The 13529-nt window shown below is 63.0% G+C and overlaps 3 non-coding genes across 3 annotated transcripts; all 3 read left to right on the top strand.

Annotated features, from left to right (window-relative positions):
• The first annotated feature begins 3013 nt into the window (after positions 1-3013).
• On the top strand, positions 3014-3132 carry LOC142864992 (5S ribosomal RNA). The gene has a single exon (XR_012915280.1). It is a non-coding gene; the product is annotated as a 5S ribosomal RNA (ribosomal RNA).
• Positions 3133-6902: 3770 nt separating this feature from the next.
• LOC142864994 (5S ribosomal RNA) lies at positions 6903-7021 on the top strand. Its single transcript, XR_012915282.1, has one exon. It is a non-coding gene; the product is annotated as a 5S ribosomal RNA (ribosomal RNA).
• Positions 7022-10801: 3780 nt separating this feature from the next.
• On the top strand, positions 10802-10920 carry LOC142864995 (5S ribosomal RNA). The gene has a single exon (XR_012915283.1). It is a non-coding gene; the product is annotated as a 5S ribosomal RNA (ribosomal RNA).
• The last annotated feature ends 2609 nt before the right edge of the window (positions 10921-13529 follow it).

Raw genomic sequence — 13529 nt, forward strand, 5'->3', positions numbered from 1 at the left:
ATATATTAGTTGGCCAATTAATTTCTCTCTATTTTTAGTAGAGACGGGGTCTCGCTCTTGCTCAGGCTGGTTTCGAACTCCTGACCTGGAGCAATCCGCCCGCCTCGGCCTCCCAGAGAGCTAGGATTACAGGCGTGAGCCACCGCGCCCGGCCCCCCCTGTGTTCTTATTCATATACCTCTCATGTTGTTCCAGCGTATTGTGGGGGTACCAATGTTAAGGTCGGGTGCCTTGCCCTCTCCAAGCCTCCCCCCTCGGGTCAGAGCTTCAAGTGCGCCCATCCCCCAGTCGGTGCGCACCCACCCCATGCCTAATGGATGTGTATGCCCCTCCCCTCCCCCCACCCGCCCGACACCCACCCGATGAAGGTGATTCCTCTCTGTCCACTTAGGCGTCCATCCGTTCGTACCAATTTGCTGGTGAGCGCGCTCACGTGGTGCTCGTGTGTCCATTCTTGGGATACTTGGCCTACTGGAACGGGTTCCAGCTCTGGCCAGGAGAACACGAGAGGCGCCCTCTCACCGCTGCTCCTCACAGCCGAATGGCACTCCGTGGTGTCCACGTGCCACATTTTATTGATGCACTCCTGGATGGATGGGCACTCGGGTCGCTTCCACGTCTTTGGGATTGTGAATTGTGCCCTAACTGTAACCCTAACCCTTACCCAGCCCGTCTCCTCTGCCCCTGCCTGACGCACTCCTCCCCGGCCAGGCCCGTCACTGTCCTGGGCCCCCGCCTGACCGGCTCCTCCCCGCCCGGCCTGTCACCGTCCTCTGCCCCTGTCTGACACGCTCCTTCCCGCCCGGCCTCTCACCGTCCTCGGCCCCTGCCTGACCGGCTCCTCCGTCGCCTGGGCCTTCCAAGGGCTTGGTGTGGATGCTGCTTCCAGGAAGCCCTCCAGAAACCCGGCAGCAGGGTGGCCGCAGCAGTCTCCAGCAGCCGTCCCTAAGTCGCGTGAGTGCGGGGGACGTGCCCCCGCTGTGCCGCGGGGGCCCAGCCTGGTGTCTTCCCTGAGGCCCTGCGGCTGCCGGCTGGGCTGCCGCTCCCCGCAAGGGGAGAGCCGCGGAGGTGGGGACCGCCTCCTGATGGGGACGTACACGCAGCTCTCCACGTCGGATTCCGGGGCTCTCTGTCCTGCCCGAAGGCCCAGCTGGCCTGCGGGTCCTTAGAGTGGCAAAAACCTCCGAAAACTGAGACTGAGGGTCCGGTGGGTGTCTGCACTTTTGTGCTGGGCACCCCAGGGAGGCCCGGGGGCTGGCTGGACAACGTGGTCTGCTGGGCGGGGGGGGGGGTGTTGGAGGAGCAACTGATGCCCTTTGCACTTTGGGTAGCAAGAGTCTGAGGTGTCTCTGAGCCCTGTGCCCTGTGGGGGCGGGGCGGGGGGGAGGAGGAGGAGGAGGAGGAGGAGGTGGGAAGGGCGGGGCCTGCAGTCCTGTTCCCGGGGTGGCACGGCAAGTGGCTTCTTCCACAGGCTGCTTGGCCTGGGCTCCCTGCACCTGGGCCTTTGGAGGACCGGCCCTGTGCTTGCCAACACTTCCTGCAGGGACCCAGAGCTGGGAGGTGGCATCTCTCAGCCCTGGGTCGGGCAGAGCCCCAGCGGGCCATGCCCACAACCTCTCTCAGCACCGGTCCCCCAGAAGGCTCCTTTGGGACCAGGATTCTCTTGCGGTGACTCTTTAAGGTCTGGCCCCTGGATGGAGGGGCACCAGGAGTAGAGGAGCAGGAAGGGGAAGGGGGTGGCCATGCGAGGGGACACTTTGAGGCCAAGTCCCAGCTTCAGCCTGATCCTCCTGGGAACCCCGCTCTGAGACAAGGAGCCGGGCTTCGCATTCCCACAGCAGCCAGTCGTGGGCTGAGGACACCTGGGGCGTTGGGAACTCCCTGGCTTCTCCTTGGTTTAACATCTAGAGCTGCTTGTGAATCGCGCCGCCACACACACCCGAGCGCAGGTGTCTTCCGCACAGACTGCGGGCCTCGCTCTTCTGAATGCCGCTAGCTCGCCACCCACCCACGGGTGAACCTGGTCAGGGTGCTTTCTCTCAGGGGCAGACTCTTTTCCGGGCGGGCTACCGGTGTCTCTGTTTGCTCGTTTCTTTCTTCCATTTCGGGAAAGTCTTCCTTGCTGGCTGTGGAAATCTCCTATGCCTTCCCTCGCCTATTCTGTCAGCTTTAAAATTCTCTTTCAGTTGCCACCCTCACAGATGGATTAGGAAACTCTTTCCGGTGCACTCATTAGTGAAATGACCTCCAGGAAGCTGGAATCCAATATCTAATGGCCGATTTTTAGCGAGTCCACACGCCAGGGTGGTCGGGGTCCAATGCAGCCCCGGCCAGGCCCAGGCCCCTTGGACTGGGCCACAGGAGGACACTGAGGAGGGTCCCGGCCCCCACGAAGCGGTGCCGGCAGTTCTCCACGGGCTTGGGCGTTTTCCAGAGGTAGGAGATGGAGGGGACTGATTTCTTCAGCGCCCCCCAAACCACGCCACCCCACCAAACCCATGGGACACATCCCCAGAGAGAGACGCCCCATACACTGGCTGTGCCCCAGCCCTGGCCCGGGGGAATAGGCGGCAGCCCACACACAGGGCGAGGGGGGGGGCGCAGCTGAAAGGGGTTGTGGGGGAGGGCGGCCCCTGGCTGGGGTCAAAGGGCGAGCGTCCCGCGCGTGCGCAGTCAGCGGCAGCGACGCGCTGGGGGTGGGCAGCGGGTAGGTGAAGGAGGCCGGGCGAGGAGACGAGGGGGGCTGGGAGGGCTCCACCTTGGCGAGTCCAGCCGTGGAGGCGCATCTTGTGTGAGTGTGAGTGAGTGTGAGTGTGTGTGTGTGTGTGTAGAGAGAGACAGCCCCCCACCCCGCCCCGCCCCGCCCCGCCCCGCCCATCACCCCGGACCCTGGGAGCCCGCGGGACCAGGCCGGCCCGGCCCGGCCCGGCGCGGGGCCTGGGGCGGGAGGCGGCGGCGGGGAAGCCCAGAGAGGCTCGGCTTCTCGAGCGGGGCAGGGGCGCCCTCCGCCGCCGTCTAGGGCCACACCACCCTGAACGCCCCCGATCTCGTCTGGTCTCGGAAGCTAAGCAGGGTCGGGCCTGGTTAGTACTTGGATGGGAGACCGCCTGGGAATACCGGGTGCCACAGGCTGCTGCTTTTTTTTTTTTTTTTTTTTTTTTTTTGCCTCTTGTTCTGTCCCCTTTCTGGGAGCGCGGCGGCGGCCCGGGGTGGGGGTCACCCCCACCCTCAGCGCGCGCGCGGTGCCTGGCGCCCCAGCCCGCACCGTGGGGCCTCCTCTTGTCCCAAGCCGCGACACCGCCGCCACGCGGCAGCATGCGTGGCATCTGGACTGTCAGGTCTCAGACCAAAGGTCTGCTCTGTGGGAACCGACACGCTGGAGGAAACCTTGAGAGTCTGAGAGGGGAGGGAGTTCCAGAAGAAGGCCAGGATGTCATTTTGAGGGAGTATGTGACCAGAACTCGTCCCGTTGCTTTTGGGGTTCTATGGGCTACACGCAGGAATCTTTGGTGGTGGCACCTGATGTTGGGGGATCCGGAGTCACACCCAGACCTGCTCCACAGGCCTCCTTTTACTTTTCTCTTCGGATTCATTATTTTTAAAAAGTGTCTCTTACCTCTAGGATTGCATTTTCTTTTCTCTCTCTTTTCAAGCAGATGATGGGAGTACAAGTATTCAGGTGACATGTGTTGCCCGTGCCGCCCTCCCCCCTGTGTTCTTTTTTTTTTTTTTTTTTTTGAGACAGAGTCTCGTTTTGCTGCCCAGGCTAGAGTGAGTGCCATGGCGTCAGCCTAGCTCACAGCAACCTCAATCTCCGGGCTCAAGCAATCCTGCTGCCTCAGCCTCCCGAGTAGTTGGGACTACAGGCATGCACCACCACGCCCGGCTGTGTTTTTCTATATATATTAGTTGGCCAATTAATTTCTCTCTATTTTTAGTAGAGACGGGGTCTCGCTCTTGCTCAGGCTGGTTTCGAACTCCTGACCTGGAGCAATCCGCCCGCCTCGGCCTCCCAGAGAGCTAGGATTACAGGCGTGAGCCACCGCGCCCGGCCCCCCCTGTGTTCTTATTCATATACCTCTCATGTTGTTCCAGCGTATTGTGGGGGTACCAATGTTAAGGTCGGGTGCCTTGCCCTCTCCAAGCCTCCCCCCTCGGGTCAGAGCTTCAAGTGCGCCCATCCCCCAGTCGGTGCGCACCCACCCCATGCCTAATGGATGTGTATGCCCCTCCCCTCCCCCCACCCGCCCGACACCCACCCGATGAAGGTGATTCCTCTCTGTCCACTTAGGCGTCCATCCGTTCGTACCAATTTGCTGGTGAGCGCGCTCACGTGGTGCTCGTGTGTCCATTCTTGGGATACTTGGCCTACTGGAACGGGTTCCAGCTCTGGCCAGGAGAACACGAGAGGCGCCCTCTCACCGCTGCTCCTCACAGCCGAATGGCACTCCGTGGTGTCCACGTGCCACATTTTATTGATGCACTCCTGGATGGATGGGCACTCGGGTCGCTTCCACGTCTTTGGGATTGTGAATTGTGCCCTAACTGTAACCCTAACCCTTACCCAGCCCGTCTCCTCTGCCCCTGCCTGACGCACTCCTCCCCGGCCAGGCCCGTCACTGTCCTGGGCCCCCGCCTGACCGGCTCCTCCCCGCCCGGCCTGTCACCGTCCTCTGCCCCTGTCTGACACGCTCCTTCCCGCCCGGCCTCTCACCGTCCTCGGCCCCTGCCTGACCGGCTCCTCCGTCGCCTGGGCCTTCCAAGGGCTTGGTGTGGATGCTGCTTCCAGGAAGCCCTCCAGAAACCCGGCAGCAGGGTGGCCGCAGCAGTCTCCAGCAGCCGTCCCTAAGTCGCGTGAGTGCGGGGGACGTGCCCCCGCTGTGCCGCGGGGGCCCAGCCTGGTGTCTTCCCTGAGGCCCTGCGGCTGCCGGCTGGGCTGCCGCTCCCCGCAAGGGGAGAGCCGCGGAGGTGGGGACCGCCTCCTGATGGGGACGTACACGCAGCTCTCCACGTCGGATTCCGGGGCTCTCTGTCCTGCCCGAAGGCCCAGCTGGCCTGCGGGTCCTTAGAGTGGCAAAAACCTCCGAAAACTGAGACTGAGGGTCCGGTGGGTGTCTGCACTTTTGTGCTGGGCACCCCAGGGAGGCCCGGGGGCTGGCTGGACAACGTGGTCTGCTGGGCGGGGGGGGGGGTGTTGGAGGAGCAACTGATGCCCTTTGCACTTTGGGTAGCAAGAGTCTGAGGTGTCTCTGAGCCCTGTGCCCTGTGGGGGCGGGGCGGGGGGGAGGAGGAGGAGGAGGAGGAGGAGGTGGGAAGGGCCGGGGCCTGCAGTCCTGTTCCCGGGGGTGGCACGGCAAGTGGCTTCTTCCACAGGCTGCTTGGCCTGGGCTCCCTGCACCTGGGCCTTTGGAGGACCGGCCCTGTGCTTGCCAACACTTCCTGCAGGGACCCAGAGCTGGGAGGTGGCATCTCTCAGCCCTGCGTCGGGCAGAGCCCCAGCGGGCCATGCCCACAACCTCTCTCAGCACCGGTCCCCCAGAAGGCTCCTTTGGGACCAGGATTCTCTTGCGGTGACTCTTTAAGGTCTGGCCCCTGGATGGAGGGGCACCAGGAGTAGAGGAGCAGGAAGGGGAAGGGGGTGGCCATGCGAGGGGACACTTTGAGGCCAAGTCCCAGCTTCAGCCTGATCCTCCTGGGAACCCCGCTCTGAGACAAGGAGCCGGGCTTCGCATTCCCACAGCAGCCAGTCGTGGGCTGAGGACACCTGGGGCGTTGGGAACTCCCTGGCTTCTCCTTGGTTTAACGTCTAGAGCTGCTTGGGAATCGCGCCGCCACACACACCCGAGCGCAGGTGTCTTCCGCACAGACTGCGGGCCTCGCTCTTCTGAATGCCGCTAGCTCGCCACCCACCCACGGGTGAACCTGGTCAGGGTGCTTTCTCTCAGGGGCAGACTCTTTTCCGGGCGGGCTACCGGTGTCTCTGTTTGCTCGTTTCTTTCTTCCATTTCGGGAAAGTCTTCCTTGCTGGCTGTGGAAATCTCCTATGCCTTCCCTCGCCTATTCTGTCAGCTTTAAAATTCTCTTTCAGTTGCCACCCTCACAGATGGATTAGGAAACTCTTTCCGGTGCACTCATTAGTGAAATGACCTCCAGGAAGCTGGAATCCAATATCTAATGGCCGATTTTTAGCGAGTCCACACGCCAGGGTGGTCGGGGTCCAATGCAGCCCCGGCCAGGCCCAGGCCCCTTGGACTGGGCCACAGGAGGACACGGAGGAGGGTCCCGGCCCCCACGAAGCGGTGCCGGCAGTTCTCCACGGGCTTGGGCGTTTTCCAGAGGTAGGAGATGGAGGGGACTGATTTCTTCAGCGCCCCCCAAACCACGCCACCCCACCCCACCCATGGGACACATCCCCAGAGAGAGACGCCCCATACACTGGCTGTGCCCCAGCCCTGGCCCGGGGGAATAGGCGGCAGCCCACCCACAGGGCCAGGGGGGGGCGCAGCTGAAAGGGGTTGTGGGGGAGGGCGGCCCCTGGCTGGGGTCAAAGGGCGAGCGTCCCGCGCGTGCGCAGTCAGCGGCAGCGACGCGCTGGGGGTGGGCAGCGGGTAGGTGAAGGAGGCCGGGCGAGGAGACGAGGGGGGCTGGGAGGGCTCCACCTTGGCGAGTCCAGCCGTGGAGGCGCATCTTGTGTGAGTGTGAGTGAGTGTGAGTGTGTGTGTGTGTGTATAGAGAGACAGCCCCCCACCCCGCCCCGCCCCGCCCATCACCCCCGACCCTGGGAGCCCGCGGGACCCGGCCGGCCCGGCCCGGCCCGGCGCGGGGCCTGGGGCGGGAGGCGGCGGCGGGGAAGCCCAGAGAGGCTCGGCTTCTCGAGCGGGGCAGGGGCGCCCTCCGCCGCCGTCTAGGGCCACACCACCCTGAACGCCCCCGATCTCGTCTGGTCTCGGAAGCTAAGCAGGGTCGGGCCTGGTTAGTACTTGGATGGGAGACCGCCTGGGAATACCGGGTGCCACAGGCTGCTGCTTTTTTTTTTTTTTTTTTTTTTTTTTGCCTCTTGTTCTGTCCCCTTTCTGGGAGCGCGGCGGCGGCCCGGGGTGGGGGTCACCCCCACCCTCAGCGCGCGCGCGGTGCCTGGCGCCCCAGCCCGCACCGTGGGGCCTCCTCTTGTCCCAAGCCGCGACACCGCCGCCACGCGGCAGCATGCGTGGCATCTGGACTGTCAGGTCTCAGACCAAAGGTCTGCTCTGTGGGAACCGACACGCTGGAGGAAACCTTGAGAGTCTGAGAGGGGAGGGAGTTCCAGAAGAAGGCCAGGATGTCATTTTGAGGGAGTATGTGACCAGAACTCGTCCCGTTGCTTTTGGGGTTCTATGGGCTACACGCAGGAATCTTTGGTGGTGGCACCTGATGTTGGGGGATCCGGAGTCACACCCAGACCTGCTCCACAGGCCTCCTTTTACTTTTCTCTTCGGATTCATTATTTTTAAAAAGTGTCTCTTACCTCTAGGATTGCATTTTCTTTTCTCTCTCTTTTCAAGCAGATGATGGGAGTACAAGTATTCAGGTGACATGTGTTGCCCGTGCCGCCCTCCCCCCTGTGTTCTTTTTTTTTTTTTTTTTTTTGAGACAGAGTCTCGTTTTGCTGCCCAGGCTAGAGTGAGTGCCATGGCGTCAGCCTAGCTCACAGCAACCTCAATCTCCGGGCTCAAGCAATCCTGCTGCCTCAGCCTCCCGAGTAGTTGGGACTACAGGCATGCACCACCACGCCCGGCTGTGTTTTTCTATATATATTAGTTGGCCAATTAATTTCTCTCTATTTTTAGTAGAGACGGGGTCTCGCTCTTGCTCAGGCTGGTTTCGAACTCCTGACCTGGAGCAATCCGCCCGCCTCGGCCTCCCAGAGAGCTAGGATTACAGGCGTGAGCCACCGCGCCCGGCCCCCCCTGTGTTCTTATTCATATACCTCTCATGTTGTTCCAGCGTATTGTGGGGGTACCAATGTTAAGGTCGGGTGCCTTGCCCTCTCCAAGCCTCCCCCCTCGGGTCAGAGCTTCAAGTGCGCCCATCCCCCAGTCGGTGCGCACCCACCCCATGCCTAATGGATGTGTATGCCCCTCCCCTCCCCCCACCCGCCCGACACCCACCCGATGAAGGTGATTCCTCTCTGTCCACTTAGGCGTCCATCCGTTCGTACCAATTTGCTGGTGAGCGCGCTCACGTGGTGCTCGTGTGTCCATTCTTGGGATACTTGGCCTACTGGAACGGGTTCCAGCTCTGGCCAGGAGAACACGAGAGGCGCCCTCTCACCGCTGCTCCTCACAGCCGAATGGCACTCCGTGGTGTCCACGTGCCACATTTTATTGATGCACTCCTGGATGGATGGGCACTCGGGTCGCTTCCACGTCTTTGGGATTGTGAATTGTGCCCTAACTGTAACCCTAACCCTTACCCAGCCCGTCTCCTCTGCCCCTGCCTGACGCACTCCTCCCCGGCCAGGCCCGTCACTGTCCTGGGCCCCCGCCTGACCGGCTCCTCCCCGCCCGGCCTGTCACCGTCCTCTGCCCCTGTCTGACACGCTCCTTCCCGCCCGGCCTCTCACCGTCCTCGGCCCCTGCCTGACCGGCTCCTCCGTCGCCTGGGCCTTCCAAGGGCTTGGTGTGGATGCTGCTTCCAGGAAGCCCTCCAGAAACCCGGCAGCAGGGTGGCCGCAGCAGTCTCCAGCAGCCGTCCCTAAGTCGCGTGAGTGCGGGGGACGTGCCCCCGCTGTGCCGCGGGGGCCCAGCCTGGTGTCTTCCCTGAGGCCCTGCGGCTGCCGGCTGGGCTGCCGCTCCCCGCAAGGGGAGAGCCGCGGAGGTGGGGACCGCCTCCTGATGGGGACGTACACGCAGCTCTCCACGTCGGATTCCGGGGCTCTCTGTCCTGCCCGAAGGCCCAGCTGGCCTGCGGGTCCTTAGAGTGGCAAAAACCTCCGAAAACTGAGACTGAGGGTCCGGTGGGTGTCTGCACTTTTGTGCTGGGCACCCCAGGGAGGCCCGGGGGCTGGCTGGACAACGTGGTCTGCTGGGCGGGGGGGGGGGTGTTGGAGGAGCAACTGATGCCCTTTGCACTTTGGGTAGCAAGAGTCTGAGGTGTCTCTGAGCCCTGTGCCCTGTGGGGGCGGGGCGGGGGGGAGGAGGAGGAGGAGGAGGAGGAGGTGGGAAGGGCGGGGCCTGCAGTCCTGTTCCCGGGGTGGCACGGCAAGTGGCTTCTTCCACAGGCTGCTTGGCCTGGGCTCCCTGCACCTGGGCCTTTGGAGGACCGGCCCTGTGCTTGCCAACACTTCCTGCAGGGACCCAGAGCTGGGAGGTGGCATCTCTCAGCCCTGGGTCGGGCAGAGCCCCAGCGGGCCATGCCCACAACCTCTCTCAGCACCGGTCCCCCAGAAGGCTCCTTTGGGACCAGGATTCTCTTGCGGTGACTCTTTAAGGTCTGGCCCCTGGATGGAGGGGCACCAGGAGTAGAGGAGCAGGAAGGGGAAGGGGGTGGCCATGCGAGGGGACACTTTGAGGCCAAGTCCCAGCTTCAGCCTGATCCTCCTGGGAACCCCGCTCTGAGACAAGGAGCCGGGCTTCGCATTCCCACAGCAGCCAGTCGTGGGCTGAGGACACCTGGGGCGTTGGGAACTCCCTGGCTTCTCCTTGGTTTAACATCTAGAGCTGCTTGTGAATCGCGCCGCCACACACACCCGAGCGCAGGTGTCTTCCGCACAGACTGCGGGCCTCGCTCTTCTGAATGCCGCTAGCTCGCCACCCACCCACGGGTGAACCTGGTCAGGGTGCTTTCTCTCAGGGGCAGACTCTTTTCCGGGCGGGCTACCGGTGTCTCTGTTTGCTCGTTTCTTTCTTCCATTTCGGGAAAGTCTTCCTTGCTGGCTGTGGAAATCTCCTATGCCTTCCCTCGCCTATTCTGTCAGCTTTAAAATTCTCTTTCAGTTGCCACCCTCACAGATGGATTAGGAAACTCTTTCCGGTGCACTCATTAGTGAAATGACCTCCAGGAAGCTGGAATCCAATATCTAATGGCCGATTTTTAGCGAGTCCACACGCCAGGGTGGTCGGGGTCCAATGCAGCCCCGGCCAGGCCCAGGCCCCTTGGACTGGGCCACAGGAGGACACTGAGGAGGGTCCCGGCCCCCACGAAGCGGTGCCGGCAGTTCTCCACGGGCTTGGGCGTTTTCCAGAGGTAGGAGATGGAGGGGACTGATTTCTTCAGCGCCCCCCAAACCACGCCACCCCACCAAACCCATGGGACACATCCCCAGAGAGAGACGCCCCATACACTGGCTGTGCCCCAGCCCTGGCCCGGGGGAATAGGCGGCAGCCCACACACAGGGCGAGGGGGGGGGCGCAGCTGAAAGGGGTTGTGGGGGAGGGCGGCCCCTGGCTGGGGTCAAAGGGCGAGCGTCCCGCGCGTGCGCAGTCAGCGGCAGCGACGCGCTGGGGGTGGGCAGCGGGTAGGTGAAGGAGGCCGGGCGAGGAGACGAGGGGGGCTGGGAGGGCTCCACCTTGGCGAGTCCAGCCGTGGAGGCGCATCTTGTGTGAGTGTGAGTGAGTGTGAGTGTGTGTGTGTGTGTGTAGAGAGAGACAGCCCCCCACCCCGCCCCGCCCCGCCCCGCCCCGCCCATCACCCCGGACCCTGGGAGCCCGCGGGACCAGGCCGGCCCGGCCCGGCCCGGCGTGGGGCCTGGGGCGGGAGGCGGCGGCGGGGAAGCCCAGAGAGGCTCGGCTTCTCGAGCGGGGCAGGGGCGCCCTCCGCCGCCGTCTAGGGCCACACCACCCTGAACGCCCCCGATCTCGTCTGGTCTCGGAAGCTAAGCAGGGTCGGGCCTGGTTAGTACTTGGATGGGAGACCGCCTGGGAATACCGGGTGCCACAGGCTGCTGCTTTTTTTTTTTTTTTTTTTTTTTTTGCCTCTTGTTCTGTCCCCTTTCTGGGAGCGCGGCGGCGGCCCGGGGTGGGGGTCACCCCCACCCTCAGCGCGCGCGCGGTGCCTGGCGCCCCAGCCCGCACCGTGGGGCCTCCTCTTGTCCCAAGCCGCGACACCGCCGCCACGCGGCAGCATGCGTGGCATCTGGACTGTCAGGTCTCAGACCAAAGGTCTGCTCTGTGGGAACCGACACGCTGGAGGAAACCTTGAGAGTCTGAGAGGGGAGGGAGTTCCAGAAGAAGGCCAGGATGTCATTTTGAGGGAGTATGTGACCAGAACTCGTCCCGTTGCTTTTGGGGTTCTATGGGCTACACGCAGGAATCTTTGGTGGTGGCACCTGATGTTGGGGGATCCGGAGTCACACCCAGACCTGCTCCACAGGCCTCCTTTTACTTTTCTCTTCGGATTCATTATTTTTAAAAAGTGTCTCTTACCTCTAGGATTGCATTTTCTTTTCTCTCTCTTTTCAAGCAGATGATGGGAGTACAAGTATTCAGGTGACATGTGTTGCCCGTGCCGCCCTCCCCCCTGTGTTCTTTTTTTTTTTTTTTTTTTTGAGACAGAGTCTCGTTTTGCTGCCCAGGCTAGAGTGAGTGCCATGGCGTCAGCCTAGCTCACAGCAACCTCAATCTCCGGGCTCAAGCAATCCTGCTGCCTCAGCCTCCCGAGTAGTTGGGACTACAGGCATGCACCACCACGCCCGGCTGTGTTTTTCTATATATATTAGTTGGCCAATTAATTTCTCTCTATTTTTAGTAGAGACGGGGTCTCGCTCTTGCTCAGGCTGGTTTCGAACTCCTGACCTGGAGCAATCCGCCCGCCTCGGCCTCCCAGAGAGCTAGGATTACAGGCGTGAGCCACCGCGCCCGGCCCCCCCTGTGTTCTTATTCATATACCTCTCATGTTGTTCCAGCGTATTGTGGGGGTACCAATGTTAAGGTCGGGTGCCTTGCCCTCTCCAAGCCTCCCCCCTCGGGTCAGAGCTTCAAGTGCGCCCATCCCCCAGTCGGTGCGCACCCACCCCATGCCTAATGGATGTGTATGCCCCTCCCCTCCCCCCACCCGCCCGACACCCACCCGATGAAGGTGATTCCTCTCTGTCCACTTAGGCGTCCATCCGTTCGTACCAATTTGCTGGTGAGCGCGCTCACGTGGTGCTCGTGTGTCCATTCTTGGGATACTTGGCTTACTGGAACGGGTTCCAGCTCTGGCCAGGAGAGCACGAGAGGCGCCCTCTCACCGCTGCTCCTCATAGCCGAATGGCACTCCGTGGTGTCCACGTGCCACATTTTATTGATGCACTCCTGGATGGATGGGCACTCGGGTCGCTTCCACGTCTTTGGGATTGTGAATTGTGCCCTAACTGTAACCCTAACCCTTACCCAGCCCGTCTCCTCTGCCCCTGCCTGACGCACTCCTCCCCGGCCAGGCCCGTCACTGTCCTGGGCCCCCGCCTGACCGGCTCCTCCCCGCCCGGCCTGTCACCGTCCTCTGCCCCTGTCTGACACGCTCCTTCCCGCCCGGCCTCTCACCGTCCTCGGCCCCTACCTGACCGGCTCCTCCGTCGCCTGGGCCTTCCAAGGGCTTGGTGTGGATGCTGCTTCCAGGAAGCCCTCCAGAAACCCGGCAGCAGGGTGGCCGCAGCAGTCTCCAGCAGCCGTCCCTAAGTCGCGTGAGTGCGGGGGACGTGCCCCCGCTGTGCCGCGGGGGCCCAGCCTGGTGTCTTCCCTGAGGCCCTGCGGCTGCCGGCTGGGCTGCCGCTCCCCGCAAGGGGAGAGCCGCGGAGGTGGGGACCGCCTCCTGATGGGGACGTACACGCAGCTCTCCACGTCGGATTCCGGGGCTCTCTGTCCTGCCCGAAGGCCCAGCTGGCCTGCGGGTCCTTAGAGTGGCAAAAACCTCCGAAAACTGAGACTGAGGGTCCGGTGGGTGTCTGCACTTTTGTGCTGGGCACCCCAGGGAGGCCCGGGGGCTGGCTGGACAACGTGGTCTGCTGGGCGGGGGGGGGGGGTGTTGGAGGAGCAACTGATGCCCTTTGCACTTTGGGTAGCAAGAGTCTGAGGTGTCTCTGAGCCCTGTGCCCTGTGGGGGCGGGGCGGGGGGGAGGAGGAGGAGGAGGAGGAGGAGGTGGGAAGGGCGGGGCCTGCAGTCCTGTTCCCGGGGTGGCACGGCAAGTGGCTTCTTCCACAGGCTGCTTGGCCTGGGCTCCCTGCACCTGGGCCTTTGGAGGACCGGCCCTGTGCTTGCCAACACTTCCTGCAGGGACCCAGAGCTGGGAGGTGGCATCTCTCAGCCCTGGGTCGGGCAGAGCCCCAGCGGGCCATGCCCACAACCTCTCTCAGCACCGGTCCCCCAGAAGGCTCCTTTGGGACCAGGATTCTCTTGCGGTGACTCTTTAAGGTCTGGCCCCTGGATGGAGGGGCACCAGGAGTAGAGGAGCAGGAAGGGGAAGGGGGTGGCCGTGCGAGGGGACACTTTGAGGCCAAGTCCCAGCTTCAGCCTGATCCTCCTGGGAACCCCGCTCTGAGACAAGGAGCCGGGCTTCGCATTCCCACAGCAGC

The sequence above is a fragment of the Microcebus murinus genome, chromosome 27, assembly GCF_040939455.1.
Source record: "Microcebus murinus isolate Inina chromosome 27, M.murinus_Inina_mat1.0, whole genome shotgun sequence".
Taxonomy (NCBI): Eukaryota; Metazoa; Chordata; class Mammalia; order Primates; family Cheirogaleidae; genus Microcebus; species Microcebus murinus.